General features: G+C 39.9%; 1 protein-coding gene across 4 annotated transcripts in view; it reads right to left on the bottom strand.

Annotated features, from left to right (window-relative positions):
• Positions 1-21630, bottom strand: part of TCF20 (transcription factor 20) — a 61979-nt gene that overhangs the window by 16142 nt on the left and 24207 nt on the right. The gene's annotated exons all lie outside the window — the stretch shown is intronic.

Here is a 21630-nt window from a genome sequence, read left to right as displayed (position 1 = left end):
CAAACAGACTATTATGAGAGAAAAAAAAAAAAAGATGACCTACAGTAACTTTAGAGTCACACACAGAAATTTTGGTTGTGCTGATAAACACAACTAAAACCACAAATAAGGCCTTGTATAGCTGACACAATTCACCTTGAATTCAGGCTAAGAGACACTGCCTTTGATCACTGACTGCACACAGACAGATGATGACATGATCTAAACCCTCTTTTTCCTATTGGGAAAGCTAGTATCAAACTCTGTGTGCAGTATTAACACTATCAGCATGTGACACCTGTACAGAACAGATGTGCTCAAACCAGCAGCACGAACTTGGCACTGGACAAATCATGGTCTTTTACCATACAGGGAGATGGCCACATCATGCTAGACCACGCTCCTTCACATCCCCGGTGAACATACACACTACAGTGGAGGTCTGCAGAATAGATGTGGCCAAAGATAACAGCCACAGTGAAGATCCTCCCTCTGCATAGTAATCAGGGTTTTGATTACACTATTTCAAAAACCACTGAGAATATCTGACAGTTACTGCTTTCCCTACTCTTCTATGCTATGCAGAGGTGACTACAGTTTGTATTTAAATGACTGAATGAGGATGAAAGAAAAACTAGCTCCAGCCATAAACCAGGTGGCCTCCTTCAAATCAAAGCAGATGCAGCTAACAGAAAAGCTTGTGAGACGTCAGTTCTCATGACACCTACAACTGCAGCCTTGGATACTGCCTTCTCTTTTTGGTTATGCCAAAGCATTGAGAGCCTGATCTCCAGTGCTCCCTACTTAAACTGTGTCCATCTTCTAAGCAGAGAATGTGTATCATGACAAACTACTCCAGTATTCATGATGTAAAGAAAGTGTCCCTGAGGCCTAGAAAGGGACACTCAAGCAGCTTACTCTTGCCTGTCAGAACATGAATGCTAGTTTCCAAAGATAAAAACCCCATCTAAACCAGTATTTTAATGTACACTAAAATGTATGGACCCCTAGCCAAACTGCAATGTAATTCTCATGGGACTAAAACCAAGTTTCATGTGTAGAAAAGTATCTCTTCCTGGCTATGAAGTCAACCCTGGAAGAATATTACGTACTGGCAAGAGCCTTAGATTCACCTATGCCAAATATTCACAAAGTGCAGCTTGAGGAGTTCTGAACCAAAGCTCTTCACACTTTATTCTTTTAGATGTGGCTGACTGAGATTAACTATTCCAACAAGACAGAACCCAAATTGTCTATTCTTTTTGAAAACAGATACGAATGTCTAGGTTTATTTCTCAGAGGCATTCTGTCCTCACCATTTTATCTGGTCTTTGAAGTACCACCACACTGTTGCAACAGAAGAGGCCACTCTTCCCAGGAACACAGCGTCCTGTACAGAGCAGTCAGTAAGAGTGTAAGAACTACAGCCGCAGAGATTAAACTGCAGCTGTGTGAAATAGTTCTTAACACTAAAAAGGCATGTCTTAGAAGAGTGTCTTGTGTGATACAGCTGAAAACAAGACGACAAAATTTTTGATACTTTTCCAAATGTTAATTTAGTCTTTGAACTTATTCTTTGCTCAGTCTAGTATGGTTCATCTTGCTATTCTGAAACTTGAAGCAGAAACACGACAGGCATTTTGAGAAATTTCAAATATGCCTACGGTGCTCAGCTGAGAATGGGTACCGAATCGGCTCTAGTTAGGGCTGATTAGACAGTAAAAACGGGTAGTTAAAACGCCAGAGATTAAGCATCAAGCCTTCATTTCCCTTTTTTTAGCCTGCCAGACCAACCAGATTATTACCAAGGTTACCTGCAGCTACGCCCACAACAGCAATTCCCCAGCGACTACTACACCATTGACTGCTCAAGGCAGAGATCATCTGCTGCTGCTGGCTCCCCTGCTGCTGAACAAGTCTCCATTCTGGCAGATGCTTCTGCTTTTCACAAGTCACTGACAGTCTAATGGCCCCATTTCTTCTACCTCCTGGGACCCCCGACCATCTGCTTCTTTCAGGGGAAGCTGGGGGAACCACATACACAATAACTACTCTCTTCTTCCGAGTTCTTCCTTCTTGACACAGTACAGTGACTGAACAAAGCAGACACCCTACAAAGCTGTATGGTTCTAACCAACTCACGAGTCTATCATTAAGTCTTTCAAAGAGACTATCATCAAGTAATGCCACATGGTTCCCAAATATACCCAGGTGTTTCTAGAAAGACAGAATAAAGTGATTAAAAAATGTCTTGATGGTCTCAGTCTGTTTTTGCAAGACATCACTGTTGTGCTTTAAAATACAAAACTACGCACAGATCCTGCTGGCACTTTCTATGGCTTTGGTCAGAACCCTTATCTTACACATTTACGTTTCAAAACAAAACAAAAATTACACCACAATTAGAAAACACTCTAAAGACAAAATGAAATCCTGGAACTTCGTACAGGAAATGTGTGAATTTGGCTTAATGACCACTAATTGTTCTCTTCCGTCCATGAGCAAATTTTCACGCAAACTCCACCGTCCTGCAGCCACTCACCAGCAGATGGTAGCAGCCTGCTTGTCACTTGTAAAGGAATTATAGCATTCTTAGCCAGGGAAACAGCACTCAGCCTCTCATGGGAAGAGAAATTCCTTTTGCTCAGTAAGCAGCCTGCTTAACCTCCTCTGCTTTAAAGAGCTGAAGGCTGGTACCTGGAGTGTGCTCCCAATGGGATGTGCCAATGGACAGTAATCATTGCCAGGCATCTGATCAACTCCTGGCTTAAACTAAAAAAGAGAAAAAAAAAAAAAAAAAAGTAGGGGTGGGGGGTGGGGGGAAAGACCATACAGCAGAGATTGATTCAGAGGTCTTATCTCCACAATTCATCTCAGGCCACAAGGCACATATATCTCACTTAGAATAGGCTGGAGAGACTGAAAAGTGCCATTTAGAAGAGACACTCCATCCCTTGAACTAAATTATCAATAGCATTAAAGCCAGATACATTGTCTCTACCTCTCCAAGCTATTAGCAGCCCATTTCTTCCTTGCAACAGCTCATCATTCTCTGTCTACCAAAATGAAGTAACACCCAACCTGGAGGCGTGAACAGTTGGGGGAGAGCTACCACAGCGACAGCAGAGCTGCTCTGATTCATTCCAAATGCTAAACCATCCACCAGTTCTATTTCTTTTGCTTCAAGGTTGTGGGTTTTTTTTCCCCCCTGCCATTTGTATTCCTTTATTTCTACAGGAGTAAACTCTGCGGAAAGCACACTGCTTTAAATGTAATAAATAGAGGTGTGGATTTGGGCTTTGGGGTTTTTTTTTTGCCTACCTCAGATTTGTATCCAGCTCCACCTAGGTGTTGTAACACAAACGTGTCCTGAGCTACCCACCTTCCTTCTCCCAATCAACCACAAGCTCTCATACTGATGAAAAGAAGTGCCCCATGTTGCTCATGTAAAATACACCTTAACTTTCCTCTTTGGCTGTACACTGACAAGAGATGATGCCTGCGTAGGTGTACTGGAATCCCACAGTGGACAGGGTTTTGCTGGTGGGAGGATGAGAGTTGCCAAACTAGCCCTTCTGACATATTCCGGGTAGCAGCAGGATCAGTTGATGAGAAACACAAATTAACTGCTTCTGCCTAACAGCAATATAAGATGTTTTCAGATGATTCCTCCACTATCTTTTTGGTGGAACAACTACAAAAGCAGTTTAAGTGAGGACATTCATGACAGATGCAACTGTATCATATTTTCTACATGTCTACAATCTGAAGAGTCTTTTAATGCTGATCAGTTGCTTCTTCCAGTTTGTTCACCTACACCCCACACTCAGGCCTCATTCTAACTTCCAATCTTCCAAGCACCAGTTTTTCTTTTGTTTTATGTTTTCTTCCCTTTTTCCTTTCTTCACTTTCTAGGCACCTCCTTGGTCTTCCCCTTCTTGCATAACCAGTGTCAAGAATGCACAAACAGAATAAAATGGAAAGCAACTACTAAAGGTCACTAAAAAAAGAAAGGCAAGCAAAAAATGAAATACATGTGGCAGTAATTACACAGGTACAAGTCTTCACTTCACATGTTACATGCATTTTTCATACGCTCTCCTTCATCTGTTTAAATTACAAGCTTTTAGGAAAATAATTGCTTCTGCATAATTGCACTGCACAAATGCAGATGTAAGATAATGAGGATTTCAGAGTCAGCTGCAATATTAGGAAGGAGGGCCTTCTGACTATTTCTGGTTAAGCAGTTGGCAGGCTAGGCAGAGGCTCAGCTTTAATATCCAGGCGAAAGGGCAACAGAAGCAGCAGGCAGCCGCATTCTCTTTCCTGGAAAGCGGGATGCAGAGATAGCTACAAGGAAAGCTAAACCCAAGAACATTTGGACTGTGTGCTACAGGAGAAAAGAATAAGTGATTCTTTTGGAAGACTGCTGCAGAAAGGGATTGAGATGAACAAGAGCAGGGTGAGCACACATTTTTAAGAAGCAGGAGAGGAAAACAGCACTGCTGCTCTGATATGCGGATACCGGTTAATGAAAAAATTTGCTTATGTGACTGGGGCTAGAGGTAACAACCAGTCCTGAAGGATACAGAATTATTAGTTTCCATTTCCTGTCAAACAATTGAAGTTCTCCAAAAACCAGGCACAGAATACCAGAGAAAAAAAACACAAACCCCACAATTAAAAAGATAAAAATCCTTTAAACTTGATTATAAGGGATCTCTTGCTAACGATGATATACTCCTGCAGCAAGCAAATAAAGTAATAATAAACAGAAAATAGCCACTGAAGTAAAATTGGGCAGCTATCTTCAAGCTAAGAAACTAAGGATGAATTTATACTCCAAGATTTCAACAAACAGACAAATCAATGATCTGGAAGATGCTACACTAATAAAGCTGCATTAGGAATCACAGTAAAAAGTCAGAACTGCAGTGCTGCACAGGCTGCTGAAGCACAAAGGGAAGCTGCAGCTCAAAATGGATGGCATGGAAAAAAAATAAAAACCCACAAGAACTGAAAAATGTCTTAAAAAAGGGAATGCTGTTCAATACACACAAAACTGATTAAAGTACAACAGAAGCACTCGAAATGAAAAACAGAGCATTCTATTTCCCTCGACTTGGAAGAAAAAGAGAAAATAACAGGAATAGGAATAAATCGTTCGTTTTGACAAGGAATGGTTTGCCAGTAGAAGTTTCTAAGGTCTTATGCAGACACGTAAGCTATTCAGCTGTACTTATAGAGACCCTCAAAGAGGGGGGTGAGCAGTAAGGTGTGAAAACTTGTGAAGTTTGTGAAATTATCCAAGGTAAGTCAGATCTCAAACTGGTGGCAAACAGCTGCAAAAACATCTCACAACCCTGGATAACTGCATTATAAAATGGGGATGAAAATTAATGTTAAGTGCAAGGCAATACACATGGGGGAAAGATTTTTACCCATGCACACACGATGACAGACTCTAAATTAGCTTTTATTAATCATGGGAAGGTATCAGTAGTCATCCTGGACAAAACCATCATGCAGTCCCTGCAACCGCAGAAACAAGACACCCAGAACCTAAGAAGTTATTAGGAAAACAAATCAATAATGAAACCCAAATCTTCATTATGTCTATCTGTTACTGTTGTAGCAGCACCCTGACATCTTAATACAGTGTGTGTTCTGGTCACCCTATTAATAAAGGATCAGAGATCAGAAAAAAACCCAAACACACTGTGGAAATAACATAAAGAGCTTCCATATGGGAAAAAAATAAGTATTTTGGAAATGAGGTAACTGAGGGGGGAATTGAGATCTACAAAATCAAATATAGTGGGCATAAGAAAATGATTCTTGGCTATTTCCAAGAAAAAAGTGTAAATAACAAGTTTAAATCTAAGATAAATCAGCTTCCTTTTTTTTCTTTTTCCCTCCACACAACAAATAATTAAACTACAAAAGTCATTGCCAAAGAACACTGCACTGGCAAAAGGACAAGCGAGTTCAAAACCAGATTAGACAAATTCATCAAAGATAGGTATGCCACTGCCAGTTAAACACAGTGATGCAAAAGAAACTACTCTAAAGCTGTGATTGCTGAAAAGAGGGAGAAAATATGAAAGCAGCACTCAGTACATGCCTGGTTTACTATACATCTCCAAAGGTAAGTGCTCCTGGCCACTGCTGGAGGCAGGACACCACAACAAAACATACTTTCGCACCTGCCTGGAATAGCAGTTGTTCTGTAGACCAAGATATTTGATTGTGAAATTCCACTGTGAACAACAAAAACCGCCCCATGATTACTAAAAACAATGTACACACCTAGAAATTACAGTGTCAGGTTACAAGTTTTTAAGCCTCTTCAGTCTTACCTCCAGAACAGGAAGGCTGAGCTGAACTGTAACACCATATCAAAGAGCTGAAATCTGATCTAAGCAATAAATTCATGTTCACTACTCCATACAAGCCTAAGTGTTTCACTCACTTGGTGGAGTGATCAAAGGCTTATATGTGTATGAACAGACTCTAGGAGATGAGACTGGTGAAGAGCTGAAAAGTCACGGAGGATGATGAACCATCCATCCCTGCCTCTCGCACAAGGGAAGGAGAAAAAAACCTAAATGAAATAAAGCCCAAGCATATCTGAAACAGATGATAGGTTTGATACTTCAGGAGTAAACTGATGTTAACTAAAACCTATTTAGCAAAATTAACTAAACCCAGAAACTATAAACGGTCATGAAAAAGCATTTAAACATTTCAAATTAAGCAGGCTAATGAGTACACACCTTTGTAGCCATTTCATATTTTCAAGAGGGTGTTAAAGTAATACATAGACTACCAAGCCCAAGAAGACAAGAAATGTATAAATCTTGTTTCCTTTGATGACAAAGAGCCACCCTGAATGAGACAAACATTTCAGACAACCACTTAGATGTATATGGATTTGAATTTGCTGAAGTATGCAAGTCTAGCAGAAAAAAATTACACAGTTTATGTTATCTTGGCTATTCATTTGGGGGATTAAATGTGCAACAATAAGTGCAATTTAGTTACCAAAAGGTCTGAAAGATAGAAGAAGAGAAGAAAAAAGAAATTCAAATTTTCCAGCAGTGATTATGTGATAAGGACATACAGAGTTGTGGGAACAGCAGAGTCAACAAGAGAGAGCATTCACTCCAGCTGGGTTTTGGGCCAGTACTAGGTTTCTTTCCTGACCATCTCAGGTACTGATTATACAGAAAATATCCAAACATATAGTGAATTTCCATTTAGCACAAAGTCTACCAAGCACAGTATAAAACAATAGCATGTGGTTGCCTTAAACCAAATTGCCACTATAAGGGAAGAGGGTTTGGATAAATTAGATAATTACCAAAAGCTCCCCCCTGTAAAGCAAAACCTTTGAATATCAATGATTACACAGACAAAAAAGGATAAAACTGACATAAACAAGTAAATGCAAACAATTCCAGGAATTTGCTTTCAAGAAGTGAACTGCATGATGGAACCAGTTTTAATCTGGTCAAATAAAAAGAAGATGATGCTTCATATCTCCTCACAGAAAATAAAGGTCTAGTTCATTAAGGACACAATCACTATGTTGTTAGTGGCAGTGGGTTCAACAGAAGCAAAACCTTTGTAAAGGCTTAAAAAAAAAAAAGGAAATGCTTTTGAGCAAAGTGAACAGTAAATGTAAGAGATTCTTACAAGATACTAAATACCCATGCAACCTGGCAGGAAAAAGGGTGCAGCACAAATCCACTCAGCCAACAATTCAAAGACTTTTAACACTGAACAGAAATAAACCATTTGTCATTATTTGTACTAGTCTGTGCAAGCCCTTGTCATAAACCGAGCCCCACTGTGTAAGACACTTCGGTAATACAGAACAAAGCATTGGTGGATGCAAAGGGATGAAACAGGAATAGTGGGACTGAGCCAGCAGCATAAAGCAGAGTCCATCACAGCAGCAGGCTAAGCATATCCAATTGTTCAGCAGAAATCCCAGACAAGAAAGGCTTTGAAGAAATGCGTGAAGGAAAACAAAGGTAAACATGCAGGGTGTTGAAAGGGAGGCACTTCATTTAGGAAATTATAAAATTAGCCAGGATGCACTGAGGGGAAGCATATCGTAAGTTCTTGAAACTGGAAGAAGAAAAAGCAGCAGGATGAAGGCACATAAAATAATGATGAGTAACTTATGTCTGAGCATAAGAAAAGAGGAAGTCAGCAGATGAATGTGAAAGAAGTAGGCATTTGAATATGATAGTTCAGAAAAAAAAAAAGGTTTGTAACAGCATTCCAAATGGACGGTTACTCATTAATACAAACATCAATTCTGAAATGAAAGTCTAAAGAGCTGCTCCTATTGCACAATCAAACTATAGCCCACTGCAAGCTAGGATAGGTGAAAAAGGTACAATACTAATCTTACTAGAAAATTATCAACTAGAGAAAAGGTAGCAAACAAACATACTACTGAATACTGTTAAAAAGAGAAGGATGAGAAGACAACAGATCCTCCAGAAGGCTGCTGAAGCAATAGCTGGCAGTAGAGCTGTAATAAGGAGTAGCAAATTGCACACAAGTATTTCTGAGGTCACTGGTGGTGGTTGCTACAACCCAGGAAAAGAAGTCAAAGATGAGTAACAACAGTAGATGAAATTAATCCAAGAGGTAAAGGTGCAATGCTTGCGGAAGGAGAAATGCCTGAGAGTCAGTACAACTCTCTTTAGTGATAAGCTGTCAAGTAACACAACCGTGTTAAAAAGAAAAATAGAAAGAAGATAGAAGCTCATGAACTACAGCAATAAATAATCACAGTTGAGCAAAACTAAACAAATCAGTAACATGCATTGATGAAATTATCTCATATACAGAGGAGGTGAGGTATGTAAAATAACGTTTGCTGGCCAAAAATCTGAATGGGTTTAAAGAGGAGTATGTTCTTGTACGATTCAATAACTATCAGGGAAAAACCCTATAAACCATAATGACATATGTGCTGCCTAAACTGCCCATTACAGTAATAGTCACTTCTCTTGAATTCTAAACTGAATTTATTCAAAAATATCTAGGGTCAGGAGGCTTGCCAGAGACACATGACCCAGGAAAACTTCGTATAAGCTAGCAGCAGTTTAGAAGCAGCAGCAAATATAAATAGCAGCAGAAGTCCAAGGCCGGATGGCATTCCAGCTGGATATTACAAAGCCGCTGAGGCAGTGTCAGTAGTTTCCTTAAAGGACAGACTTAATGTTCTCCTGGGGGAAGAACTTCCTCTGACACAGGATTAAGGAGCTGTCTGGTTCTCTGAAGGGAAAATACTTCACAAAGATCTCTTGGGCTCAGAACACTGCTGAATCATGGTAAAAGCAATAATACCTAACTATCTGCAAGCCAGATCTTCAGTTTTTATAAATCGAGATCAATCTATACTAATATGAAAAGGACTGCTATAAGCCATAGACACCTAGAAATAAGTCACTGTGCAAGATCAAAGAGAAGTTTCAATCTCCTTTCCACCTGAGGCAGAAACTGAAGGATACAGGCATTTTTGTTTTGTTTTTCATTTATTTTACACAAACACACCCTCTTCTCACTTCTTATTCCTCCACCTTCTGGAGGCTGGAGCCTAAAGAGCGTAAATCAGCAGTAAAGTCTTTGCTAGACAGCTTCAGAGACTCAGAACAGAAAATTCTTTTTCTGGCATTGCCAATGAAGTTAATTTGTCCAGAAAACCGAATTTATTGGTAACTATCCAGTTACCCCGGGAACCGCCTCTGAAGATTTCTGCTTAGAGGAATAGTACTATGTTGTACCACTAAAGCATCCTTATTCTCCCCAATGATAATGTGTGACACTTCAAAGGAGGAATAATTAAATTAAAGTACAGGAGTTAAGACTGCACTAAAACCTTGTAGAACAATTTTATGTACCTATAACGTGCATATTGGATTTTTTCTGATCTAACCTGAACAATTTTCCGATACTTAGGGAAAAAAAAAACCAACCCGCTTGTTTTGCTGGAAAGCATCGGTTATGCACTGTGTCACTTCTGAAATTTTAGTGATAAAATTTAACTTTCTCCCACAAAACACCTAGCAAACTTAATAATGAATGTACATATGGTACCAGTACATTCAAGTTAGGATCTGCAGCATTTTAGCTTTCTAACAGAAAGGAGAAAGCCAACATCAGATGAACACCTTTTGCGGACCTGACTCTAAATGATATATGAACAAACTTTAACTTCACTTCCTCCCGTTATAGCTACGCAATTAAAACAGGCAACCTTGTATCAGCTCCTTCATCTTCTCATTGAAGAAGATCTGATAATTTAAAAGCATACTGTACTTTCAATTTTCAAAGCACCCTACAAATTTGTCTTAATGGTCACAAAATAAGTGGTTTTAACACCTACTTTACAGATTAACTGTCTTGTCAAAGGCCACAGAGGAAATTTCTGATAGCACAGACACCGAAGTCTGAAAAGTTCACAGCTCTCAAACCTGAGCTCAAGTACATGAAGTTGCCTTTCCCTCCCATTCCCACCCCTTCCTTTTCCCCGCTTCCCCCCTGCTTTTAAGTTTCCCACTGAGCAGCAGCGTCCTTCAGAGAAAGTCCCCATTTCAAGAGATTCATGTCAGGACACCCTCCTCCTTCTTTCCATTCCTTAGTAGTAAGTCTTTTATGAAGATGGACAGTCTCCTTTAATCATCAATAACTTTCTGAAACTTAGCAAGCATGAGCTCTCAGTAAGAATAAAGGAGTCAGAGGTGCAAGAAAAGCTGCAATTAACAGCAGTATAGTGCAAAGTACCAACAAACCCACATTTTGTGAAATCATAACCCATGAGAAAAAGACAAACACACAGCTGAGAACTAAAGGACCCAAGCATAAATCAAAAGAATATCAAATGGAAGGAGCTAGAAACATAAAAAAAAAGAAGTCATTAGCAAGCAAAGACTGCACAACCAGTTTTTAACATCAAACTTTCGCATCTCCTCAAACAGAAGGAAAGCTTAAGACAGAAAATCAGCTGGTTGAGGTAAGACATAAGTGTGTTTATGCTACAATCGGTTGTGCAACCAGACTTCCTCAAGACATACACAACTCTATTTTTACCACCAGCAGCTCAGGTATTGACAAAGGGCACAGCTGCAGCACACAGCGCCCTGGGTGGGCTTTGCCACTCAGTAGTCTCTGTGTCTTGAACAGGGTTGGTATTTTACACCAAGTTCTACCCTGTTATGTCTACTCTTACCAACATTTCACAGTTGAAGACAGCTTAAGTATATCTTCATGGTTAAAGTAACTCCCTGAGCACTACCAGAATTTCTCAGAAGAAACTGCAGGTATTTTAGTCCTTTTAACTGAAGAGAAGTGCCTGCTTTACTCCAGCTAGCAAAGTAGCCCAGAGGAGGGGAGGGAGCATTCAGTCCCGAGTGCTTCTAGATCGTGGATAACAATCACGAAAATCCCCCACCTTTTCAAATGTCTGGACACCTAGATGGTTGTGCTTAACGTAAGTAACAAATGCTGCAAAGCTGTATACATTTGAGAACCACCTTAGACAAATTTAAAAATGTACCTTTTATTGTATCTACTAGTTTGTGTAACTAGTAATATTGTTCTGGAAAAGCTTTCTATCTGAAGTCATCACCCTGGCTGGCCAAAAAAATTAGCTTGATAAAAATGAGGGTGGGCATGTGTATGTAGAATTTGCTGGCCAGATCATCTGCCTGACATGGTTCAGCCACAGTGCAGCTGTGCTGGCAGGTCACTGCAGTGCAGGCAAAAGGGAAGGTGTGAGGGAGAAGAATGGCCTCTAACAACTCTAACATAGCCTAGATAAAATTACTGCCATATTTCATCTTCACAACAGACTTCTCAATGGAACAGAAGTTCTTTACAAGGGACACTCTTCACTTTTTTTGTACCTTTAACAGCAAAGGAGCCTTGAACTTTTGCTACATTCCTACCTCCTTCTACCCTCATCTTACTCCACTTCCCCAAGCCTAATGTCTAATCTAAATCCCTCCTCTGTCAGTTTAAAGCCATTCTCCCCCCATGTCCTGTCACTAGATGCCCTTGTAAAAAGCCCCCTCCAGATTTCTTGTAGGCCTCCTTTAGGCACTGGAATACCAAAGTCTCCCCTGAGCCTTCCCCTCACCAGGCTGATCGAGCCCAACTCTCTCAGCCTGTCCTCATAGCAGAGGTGCTCCGGCTCTCATAGCATCTGGGCTAACAACCTTGTGCCCACATCTTCAGCTACATACCTTCTCAACATGGCTCAAGCCACTTTTGCTCACCCATAGCTCCAGCAATACAAGACTGCTGTTAAACGCTAATTGCTGACTAATGAAAACTAATCATCATGCAATTAAACTGTACTTGCTAAGCAGCTGGCTAAGATCCAATCCCTAACAAGGACGGCTCATTAGTAACTTTTTTCCAAAGTACTCTACCCATGAAGACTATACCAGAGTCCACCTAAGTGTATGGAATTGTTTGGAAAATATTTCCTCTGCATAGAAAGAAAAACTACCCAGAGTATAACAGTGCAAGAGTACCATAGTTTAGATTAGCTGAAAAGGATGGTTTCAAGATTCACCCAAACTCCATCCCTGGCTTCTTCCATAACCTCAGGCAAAATGTGCAGCACAGACAGAACCTCTTTTCTCCAATTCTTTTTTCCTGCAGAGTAACCGAGTTTTAATTTTGCTGTAAAATTATTACATGAATACTCATCATACTTCAGGTTTTTTTACCTTTCTAAATCTAGGGAAATTAATCACTTTCAGAACACATTTCTCTAATTAAAAAAAATGTATTTGGGTTGTATAACTAGGTTTATAATGGCAGATAGATGAAAATTCACTTTTGAAAAGAAAAAAAGTTTAAAACCTACTTTCTACATGGTCTTAAATCTCACACCTCATCAGTAAATGTCTCAGTTTTGTCTGTAACATTCCTACCCAAGGCTACCACACAAAGCATTATGCTTCTGTAGCTTTTGCTGAACTTGGTTTGCACTGAAATGTTTGGAGAGCCTTTCTTTATCATGAATGACAGAACATTAGTATAGTTGAAGCCTTATTTTTCGCTTATTCAGCGATCAAAGGATTCAGGATAATTACAGAATCATAGAACAGTTTGGGTTGGAAAGGACCTTAAGATCATCAAGTTCCAACTCCCCTGACATGGGCAGGGACACCTCACACTAAACCATGTCACCCAAGGCTCTGTCCAACCTGGCCTTGAACACCGCCAGGGATGGAGCATACACAACCTCCCTGGGCAACCCATTCCAGTGCCTCACCACCCTTACAGTAAAGAACTATACCCAAACTAAACTTCCCGTTTAAGTTTTAACCCATTACCCCTTGTCCTAACACTATAGTCCCTAATGAATGTTTATTTTAACAATAAAATAAACAGTAATTCTTTATTTTAGAAGTCTCACAAAAGATAGAATGTGACTTTAATAATCCATACAATATTATACAACAGAAAGTAATGAGTTCTTACCTCTAGAAATAAACCTCTTATCAAACGGAACAAGCAAAGAAGGATTAAATATATATATAGCTTTTTTTCCCCCCCAAAATCAAGGAAAAATATTTTTCGAAGTTTACGTGTTTGCCTGGCTGTAATCAAATAGAGACCATTTTAAACACAGAGGCATGGAGCAAAATAAGCTTCTGAAGTTCTTTAATGTCCTTCAACACTTATTTGTTAGAAGCATTCTTCTAATGGAGTTAAGAGGATACAGCTCTTGACTACCATCTGGAATTCGTCTAAGTTAAAAAAAGCGCCTTAGTTCACTTTAAGTTAACAAAACAAAACACAAACAGCACAACAACCCTTCTCCACAGTTTTAGGGAATCTTAATCTATTTACGAGCCCAGCTTAAAAAGTTTCAAGCTAAAATGACGCATAAATGGATTGTATTCAATCACTATTGAGAATTTAGCAAGAGTCTGGCATCTCTACAAGTAACAGGCAACTTAAATCTTACAAAAAGAATTGTGTGAGCTTGTGGATAGCCAGACAAAAAGCTCTAAAGCTTTGTTTAGAAATCTCCTGCACAGACAAGGCCCCATTCATATTTGGAAGAGCTTCTTAGAAATTAAAGATACTTAAATGTATTTTTAAACAAAAATTGTACAGATTTTGAGGATCCCTGATGCTTTACAGAAAGGCCACAAATGTGGAATGAAAAAGCTGCTTTTTACATACAAGTTTCCAGTGCTTCTGGCTACAACTAATGTAAGTGATTAAACATCCTATTCTTTCCCAACAGTCTATTGTCAGTAAATCTATTTTCCGCTTTCCTCACTCCACATGCTAGACAAACAGTAAAATGCAAAACCACATGCAAGCACAGTCATAATACCCATACTTCGGGATAAAATCATGGCAAAGGAGTCTGCTAGTGAAGATGTACATGAATTACTTCCCTGCCTACCCTCCATCTTCTCTCTGCCCCCTACAAAAGGGGAGAATTCTCACTACCAGAGAAGGCTTTCCTCTTTTCCCAGTATCATCTTGATGTTCAAAACCTCAACTAAGCTGTACCTCCTGCCATCTACAATTCATCATCACCAATACACTGCCCCAGTTTCACATGATTTCTACTCACAATTAAGCAAATGAAAGCCAGCTTCAGATCATAAATGTAATTAATGGCTTCCAGTCACTCAAGATATTGAAATACATGCATCACAAATGTAGATGTGGATTCTCTCTGCTCACCTCTTCAGCATTTGAGGCTTGTGATACCAAGACACAGAGCTGCTGTGAGCTCTGAAGTGCTGTAGCACCAGTCATTCACACTTCTAGGTCTCTACCAGAGGAAGACAACAACTGAGATACAACAGGGGCTCCTACCAGGTTCTCATCTCTGTGGTAGCACTCTCTTACAGACCAGGAGTCATGACAGCACAGAGAGTTTCAGTAGTGCAGCAGATGGCAATGCCTTTCTGAGAAAACAGAATCTGAAGTTCATTATTCAGCCTGTCTTTCAGAATTTCTTCTCCACCCGAGATTTCATGCTTCCTTATTTTTGTAACACCGAGGAAGAATACGAAAGATGCTGCCATTTCCCAAGGAATGGAAATGAATGTTAAACTAATTGTATTAAGGGCTGTCATTGAGAAAGAGTGAGCACATTGCCAGCTCAGGCAACAAGGTGTTTGGACACAGCCTGTCAATGAAAACCAAGAACTCAACCACTTCAAGGGTAATTGCAGAAGGTGCCTCAAGATTCTGTGGCACTCCTCACTTGAGGCGTTAAAGCATACTAAAAGCTGTTGCCAAAGATAAAAATAAGCAGACAATGTTCTCAATACACCCCTTTTTCAAACACTGCTAACAGTTCTTGAATTCATTACTGGTTTCCATTTCCCTACAGTGAAAAATTAACAAGCTCCAGTGTCACTTCTTCCTACTCTGGAAATTTCTCCCTACTTGTGCAGTTTTGGGTGTAAGAAATACAGGTTTCCTTTCCAGTGTTTGTCAGGCACGTGGCCTTTGAAGCAGCAGATTATTATTTCAGCTGAACCCTGACCTGATGCTGAACTTCACTTGAGGGGCTTTCTGGAAGGGAGGGTTAAAAAAAAAAAAGTCAGGTTCTGCACATTTTTCCTCTCTAAAAGGAAGGATAATGAATTTTAAAAAGTCAGTGTTCATCTCCCAACACTTAGAAACAGTAGCACTGTGAGTCTAAAACACTTCCAAGTGCTGGTGTCACCTGGGCACAATTTTGTGTTGCAGCTAACTTGATCTAATGGTTCTAATTACCAGAGGAAAGGGCCTTCCCTGTCAGAGGCAGCAAATGTGGTTCAGAGAGTAAGTGGATTCAGATGGCTGATCTGGCACAAAGATCCCCACCCCAAGCTAGTCTTCTGATGGATTAGCTAGCTAAAAGTCAACCCACTGTGCAAACGCAGCTCTAGCAAAAGGGAAGCAAGCAGCTTGCAGAGGATGAAGCAGGATCACCCCTCTTGACAGCAAATCACTCCTAGCCTGGCTTAGGATAACAAAGCACATCCGTGCCAAATGAGACATTCAGAATAAACTGACACCTTCAGACTCATGGTGACACACTACTTAGGTTTCTGGGGCTAGAAGCTGTTTTGCCAGAGGCAGCTAACCTTCCACAATTTTTTCAGTTCATACTGATTCCCTAGCTTAGGCATTTGATTAGCCACACAGTTAGGAACCTTTTAAGTGCAATTACTTACAGAGTATGGGAGCACTTTCGTCAGGCTTTGATTTCCCAAATCTGAGAATATAAATAGCGTAACTCCTATTGATCCCTGTAGGCACCTTTCTTTACCCAATTTACAGCTAGGGTCCAGAATGGTAGAGGTAAACAAAAGAAAATGGTTCTATATAAAAGCAACAGAGTAAACAAAGTATTATAAATAAGTAATCCTCATTTCCTCTGTGGTACAGATTTCCATGTATAAGGTACCATGGGAGACCAGGAGTCTTAAATGGCTCAGTACAGTGTGTGAAACTAGAAGTTGTTCTACATAAAATCTGGATAACATCTGTAGGACCGGAGGTAGGTTTACAAACTAAAGACATACTCAATGTGAGCCAGAAGGCTGCCACTGCCCAACTGTACTGGAAGAAAAAAATCCATTATTTTAAGTATCCATTTGCAAAGAGAGAGACATGCATTTAGGTTCTCAACTTCTGTGAGCCCATATGTGGTTTTTAAGAACTTTCTCCAAAGTCAGTCTGACCTTCTGAACAGGCCTGTTAATGGCTCTAAAGCAGACAGATTTCTCATCTTCAGGTAAGCAGCAGGCTTTGAAAGATAATCCACAGGCAGCTGAACAGACCCAATTCCAGACTGGTGAGAGAAAGCTCAGAATCTCCTTCCATTACACCATGACCATAGGCAGATTTTACCCTTCACCACCTGTTACTCCAGAGTTCTCCTGACTGAAACCCAAGATGATCCTTCCAGTAAGAAGCAACATAGGAAACAGTTTCCAAGGACTTCTTTCCATGTATAAGGATTAAAAGATGTCTCAAGGTGGGAGCAAAGCAGAGATTGATGAGGAAAGCATTAAATTCTTTAGACCTTCTAAAAGAGATCTTTAAAACGGGGATAAACAAGTTTTCCTTTCACAGAGCACTGTCAGCAGAAACAAAAGCTACATTTACCTTCAGCACGGTCAGTTCTGACAAGAGGAGGTGGGAAGAAACAAAACCCAAAAAACAACACATGAAAAAAGCCAGAAGTAATACCTGTGCCAGGCCAGAGCCTCTGCCCTGGAAAAATAAGTGTTTTATAGAGAAATTTCACCTCCTAGTCAACAGCTTTTCAGAAAAGAACTATCTTCAACCTACCAATGTGCTCTGCATTGTTCTTCACTCACAGCTTCTTCAATTTAATAATATGAAGACCATCAGTTCTTCCGAATATTAAATCTGCTGACAACTACTGAAGCGACTCCACAATTTTGCTAGTTTCAAAGGTAACCAAAGATTTCATCTTGCATGAAAATAAGTTTCTGATGAATAGGAAAACAATGAGAAGATAAACAAGATGGGAAACTGTTTCCTTCAAGGTATTTACAGAAAACTGCATACAACTCTTAGTTTTCCAAATCTATAAATGCAAAAAAATGGCTGATGTGACTCTAAGAGGAGAGACCAAAAATCTTCCAGAGGAAGAATATGGACATATTTTCAAGCCTGCTGCAGAAATACCTGCTGTAAGTTTCTTAGTATCACAAAGGAAAGATTTTATCCCAAAACACTTACAATCTTCTTTAACTAGCCCAAAACATGGTGTCTGGCTATCTTCAATATTTGAAAGAAAGCATTTTATAGGCAACAGGATCACCCTGAAGTAAGGAGATGGCATTTCTTCAGTTCAAGATTTCATTACTCTTGGAAACAAAAATGTCTAAGAAGGCCAGTTAGCACCCTTACTATGGTTTTAACAACAGTTTAGGAGAGAAAGAAAGACTACTTGGCAGGTAGGTCCATCTGCTGGGGTATCTAATTTGAACCTTAAAATAAGGAGAAGCCATTAAGCCATTCTGCATCTGAAGCAGCCCAATAAATCTGCTCAGCTATTGACATTCTCAGAGCCTTCCAGAGTGGCCAGAGTAAGAGAACACCTTTTCTACCTTTGAGAAAACAAGATTCTAACACTAGGTTGCTGCTTAGAAGACAATGCATTCACATTTTCAGTCTAGGGTGAAATCACACTTTAAGGAAAGCTCAAAGCTCAGGAGAGTGACTTCACAGTTTGATAAACCTTTTTAAGATAATACCTTCTCCTCTCAGATTTTTCTAGAGCATCTGGTGCAAGGTGGTCTTTCAGCAACCTCATTGGCATCCTAAGCCTTCCTTGAGACTGACTATGGGGCTATTCTCAAGAAAAACCCTGCAGTAAGAATTGGACATTTACTCATACAAGGAACAGAAAACTTAACATAGCAAGAAAAATGTTTCAAATTCCTTCCTGATTCTAGAAAGCAAATGAGAAACAGAGGTGTTGGGAGGAAGGAGAATAAATCTGTAATGACCTTCCATGTGAGAAAAAAGAGGTGAGTTTGTGTGAGAACAAGAAGGAGAGGGGGGTTTTACTTATGCCCCTACCTCTACATTATGGTTTGATGGTTTACTGCCTTTGACTAGAAGTTTAAGACTCTTATTTCTACACTGGGATGCTGCAAAAGCAACAACAATAGAGTCAGATCTCTAAAAAAAATATTTCAACTCAATGATACGGATTCCATTTAAATTTGGTGCACATTTGCCCTTTCTGGGTATTACAAGCAATTTACATAGATTCTGAATTATGGCAGTATTTCACTTGCACAGAGCGTGTTACATACAAGAACTATTTACTTCCAGGCTCATGACCCTTCACATGCCATACACTAATGTCTTTCCTTATCCCAGTCAAAACCTAACACCTAGATTCCTGTATGCTTCTGCACCCATCTGTCTACTCTCTCCTGCTAGAAGCAGCTACATGGTTTGCACATCTGCTTTTCCAGACACTAACACTGATGAACTGCATGTCACAGGGAACGAAAAGAAAATGCACTTGCAAAGCAAGGGAAAGGAAAAGAAACAGCATAACAACAAGCATAGGAAATCAGCTGTCTGAGCCAGAAGGCTATCCTCAGGCAGTGGGGCAAAAGAGTCTAGTTCAGCACAGTCTTTCCACTGCCTGGGGATGGCTTCTGGCAGGTACACCTCTGAATACCCTGACAGCCACCTTCATGTTGCACATAACCCTCTCCTATCTGAAGGAGGAGGATATACGGCTTCCAGTGGAGAATACAGCATTACAATTTGCTATAATAGGATAAAAAGGTTGAGGAGAGAAAAAAAAAAAAAAAACCAATGCTGGAAGAAAACCTATTCCATTATTTGTGACAGAGGCGAAAGATGGATTGGTCTTATGGAGGTAAGGCAGAAGAGCCCAGTATTCAGGTAGGATACCTCTTAATGTGCTTGTGTACGACAATAACAAAGCACACACAAGAAAATGGTCCCTGCCTCAGTTCAGAGTCTTGTAACAGAAGAGACCACTAAAAGGCTACATATTACTTCTCATACACAGAAAAGCAAGCAGCATTTCTTACAGACTTAAATAGGAAGCATTAGGAAGAAATAATTTTAGAATCAAATGAGACTGTAAGTCTGAGTGACGAGAAAAATCAGAACAAGATGGCAGTTGATGGGATTAAGGATGGTGTAAAATAAGTCTCATTTTGAAGTGAGAGTCCGAGAACTCACCATGAGCTCCAGAACAATTTAAGTTTATGGCTGAAAAACATGAATCTGGAGTAAAAAGGAAGCTCTGCAAGACACTGGGAAAAAAAACTACTGGGTTACCAAAAGCTCTCCAAAGGCATGGTGTTCCAGGATAAAGGGAAGAAAAGCACAAGCAGAACTTCAGTGAATGCCACATGAAAAGCTAGGAGTAATGAACAACAGCCTCTGCAAAAGCAGCAGAAAGAAAGGACATAATCAAAGGAGGACACAGACAGGCAACAAAGGTGGAACAACACTTCAACAGCAGCATAGCTGATGGCGACAAATGTAGCTGACAGGTAAAGGAAAATTAAGTACTGGATCTGAACCTTAGCTAGAAAGAGTTCACCATTAACACTGATTACAATTGGAGTAAAGCACAATCAAAACCACAGTGGAGGACAAGAGCCCCAGACAATGCACTCAGGAATTCTGACATAAAAAAAGGGAAAGGAAATTAAGAGGCAGTTGCAAAGGCAAGAGAGGCCACAGGCATTTTGTACCCATCCTCTTTAAAAAAATGGCAAACACTCGTGTCTACAGGTACTATGAAGGAAAAGAAAAGCTAGGAGTTAATCAAATGATTAAAGGAATGAGGTAAAGAGAAAGGACACAAGGTTCAAGGGATAAGGAGATATTCTTGTATGGTGCCATAAGAGTAGATGAAAGAGTTAAGAAAAGGAGAAAAAAAATGTTCTACTTGTGACAAAGAGATGATCACAACAGTTGGAAGAATGTGATAAAGGGTAGGCCAAAGTGTATTCAGTCAGAAAGTCATGAAGATCCCACGCAGAGAAAGAGCTACATGCCAAACAACACGCAAACCTTATAAAAAATGTTATGGATAACTGGCTGCTATTTGACAAGTTTGATTACAGCCTATCAACATAGCATGTTTCTGCTGGGTTTACACCCCTTGAAGGTGCAGGAACACAAAATAGATTGCTGGAGGACAGCTCAAGAACTTGGCATTTGCTGTTAGAGAAAAACAAGAATCATAAAAGATATGCCTTAAAAAAAAGAGGAAAAAGGAAGTATCAGGCTGGAGAGATCCAAATTCAAAATACTGGTGACCTACAAGACATATGAAAGCACAGCCACATAGCAAGTAGAATCCAAATGGTGGTGGAAATCCTGAAAGAAACCTTGCAATTATTAAAGATATGAAATTCAACAGTTGCATCAGAACAAGCACACAGGCATGGCTCGATGAAAACCAAATGAAATTAACTGACTTTGTTTAATGAGAGGCTAGAAACAAGAATGCAGGCCAAATCAAGTTAGGGCAAAGAAGCATGTAATTACTGTCAAAGAACAGTAAGTGAAAATTCAGAACAAGCCAGGAATCAAACCTGAAGGGAAAAAGCTCACAGGGAGGAAACAAGCACACTGTATGTAACAATACAGAGGGAAGAGAAGATAGAAAATGGATCCCAACACTGTTTAGAGAATGGAAGAATCTGAAGGCAACAGGAAAAAGTAGTCTAGTACCTCCTCTTCCATGGTCTGACTGACGACAGCATGAAGCAAAAGGTAACTGTAAATAAAGGGATGCAACATACTGATGACGGCAAAGCAAGCCACCTAACTGTGGTTTTTAAAGCAGCAAGCTTCTGTCTTAGAAAATCGAGAATAGCGAGCACAAACAGGTCCCTGCTTTTATTTTACCTATTTCTTCTCACTCTTTTGTACATGTGCTTTGAGGAAGTCAGTTATCAGTATAATTTATGGTATAATCCATACTAATCAATACTAAACCTACCCACATTTCACTTGAAGCTTGCAGACCTCTGTGCAATTCTACTCTATCCACCTTGTAAGGGCTGTAAATTCTTCTACAGTTGAGCAATATGCATT

This window comes from Psittacula echo (assembly GCF_963264785.1).
Source record: "Psittacula echo genome assembly, chromosome: 1".
Lineage (NCBI taxonomy): Eukaryota > Metazoa > Chordata > Aves > Psittaciformes > Psittacidae > Psittacula > Psittacula echo.
Note: the sequence above shows the minus strand (reverse complement) of the source record. Positions and strands in the feature narration are given on the sequence as shown.